This window comes from Bufo gargarizans, chromosome 3 (assembly GCF_014858855.1).
Source record: "Bufo gargarizans isolate SCDJY-AF-19 chromosome 3, ASM1485885v1, whole genome shotgun sequence".
Taxonomy (NCBI): Eukaryota; Metazoa; Chordata; class Amphibia; order Anura; family Bufonidae; genus Bufo; species Bufo gargarizans.
Window position 1 is genome coordinate 273,966,318 of NC_058082.1, and position 2,539 is coordinate 273,968,856.

General features: G+C 36.0%; 1 pseudogene; it reads left to right on the forward strand.

Moving 5' to 3' along the window:
• Window positions 1-403: 403 nt before the first annotated feature.
• LOC122933570 lies at window positions 404-496 on the forward strand (annotated as a pseudogene).
• The last annotated feature ends 2,043 nt before the right edge of the window (window positions 497-2,539 follow it).

Consider the following 2,539-nt stretch of genomic DNA (forward strand, 5'->3'; position numbering starts at 1 on the left):
ACCAGAATAATGCACTTAGGGTTTTACCTGATGTTAAACCAGTTTCTAGGCACAGTTTTTCAACAACCATTCAACAACCATTGTCTGTACTCAACTCGATTTGGGTGTGGTTTGGCTGAATAACCTATATGATTTATTTTGGGTCAGAATAGATTGTACCCAAATTGAAAGTGCTCTGGTTGCCTGGAAAAGCTCTGCCTTTTGCTCTCTCTATCTCTCTTTCTCTCTCGCTCTCTCTCTCATTCTCTATTTTTCTCTCCTTGATTCTCTCAAAGCAAATTGCACAAAATTTAGATTTGTTAGATCCACTCATCTCTAGTTATAAGTCAATGTGGGTCATTTTCACAATATGATAAATTTAGTGTTCTGCATTGGGGAGCATCAGCGTCGAGGCTGAACGGACTTCGCTTCTCAGCCTTTTGGCTAAGATCAAGTGTAGTATCTGTTCTTATCAGTTTAATGTCTGATGATGAATTTGGAAGAGCGTGCAGCTTCTGCTATTTATGGAAGCCACATCACTGGTGTGAACAGAGCCTAAATATTGTCTGTAGCAAAAAGAACTGTATATGCTGATGGAATGTAATGAGATTTTAACCTTAGATAGTCTATAGTATTCCTAGTGGGAGTGCAGACAAGATATTCATAAAAAAATTGCCCCAATGATCTTTTCATGATTTGACACATCTCCACATCTCATAAATATTTCACTTGTTCATGGTGCAGAGGGATTTTATTATTACAATATCAAATATAAGATTGAATATGTTGTGAAGGTTGGTCTGATAACTGACATACAGTGCATTCAGAAAATCTTCTGACCTTTTCACTTTTTTTTCACATTTTGAAACGGCCTCCGTTCCGTTTTTTTTTTTTTTTTTTTGTGGCTAGGATGGGGACCCATTCATTTTAATGGGTCAGCAAAAAAATGCTGATAGTTCATCCGTTTGTGTTCCGCGTTTTTTGTCCGTGTTTCCCTTCAACAAAAAAAAATAATAGTGCATGTCCTACTTTTTTCACATTTGCGGACAAGTATAGGCATTTATTACAAGGGATCTGTGGAAAAAAACGGATCCTCTCAAAAATAAAAACGGATGCCGCATCCGTTTTTTTTTTTTTTTGCGGATGCACAATTTGCGGACGCAAAAAACAACTGTCGTGTGCATGAGGCCTTAATCACATTTTTCCCCCTTCATTCTATACTCAATAGGCCCCCCAAAAATTCAAAGATGATCAAGAGAAATTTGAGGCCCCTAGAGCAAAATTTCAAGGGTCAAAGCAAAGGGTCTGAATACTTATATCCATGTGAAATTTTAGTTTTTCCTTTCTAATAAATTTGCATACATTTCTAAAATTTAGCTTTCATTATTTTTTTTGTATTTTATTTTATTTTTTCATTTTAGCACAGGGCCAAAACATAAAAAAAAATAAAGGGTCTGAAGACATTGCAAATATATTCATGAGTGATCATCTTATTTCTAAAAATATATGTAATGAGGTTCTGTGGGATTAGAAAAGCATGACTGCCTCCTGCTAGGAACAGTTCCACTGTTGTCCATGTGTTGTGTGTGATATTACAGCTCACTTAATTGGGACTGAACTGACAGTACCCTATCCAGCCCAAGGACAACCAAGTTTGAATAATTCCATACAAATCTTTTTGGTTAAATTCAGGCAGACAACTTGTCCATGTACTAGATGGATAAAGCTGCACTAGCATGTACTGTATATGTACCAGCAATGAAAACCTATCATTTTATTTAGCAAGCATCCTCAGAACTGCACAATGCGGAATATACATGTTAGTAGTCTTTACGAGAGACTCATTATGCAAATAGCACCCATCTCTAGTGCAGCAAGAACAGACTGGCAGGAATTGCCAGCTACAAAGACTCGTGATCACGCCCCGTGCTTGTAGTAAATGAATATCTCCATGTAAAAAAATATCATAATGCCGGGCTCTTTACAGCATTCCCCTATGAGTACAGATAAACAAGCTGTATATTGGTTTTGTATTTAAATGAAAAATAAAACATTTTGTGGTAAGTACAAATAGGGGAAACATAGAAATATGTCCAAGGTTCTGTTCAGATTGCTGCTTTAGGTTTATAAAATATACATTTGTTCAGTGGCTATAGATTAGGTGCACTCTCCTTCTGGCAACACCCCATACCAATTTGAATGAAGTAATAGAGAAAAGTGTATAAGGAGGGCACTCAACTATCTGAATGTTGCAGGAACACTTACAACACAATATAATTGTAAATGTTTTTTTTATTTTTTATGTCATCCACAGTTATGTATAGTGATATACATCAAAAGAAAACCCCTAAAGCAAACATTTAATATAGTACAGGTTGAGGTTTCTGCCACTTTTTTGGGTGGCTGTATATATCACTGTGATTGCTTTGGTGTATTCTAAGTCAATTTCTTACCCTTTTTTTGCAAAACAGATGTTTTATTATTTTTGAATCCAATAAACTTTTAATGAACAGGCCATTTTGTGCTTATGGGCCAACAGAGTTTTGGTGGCTTCTGCCTT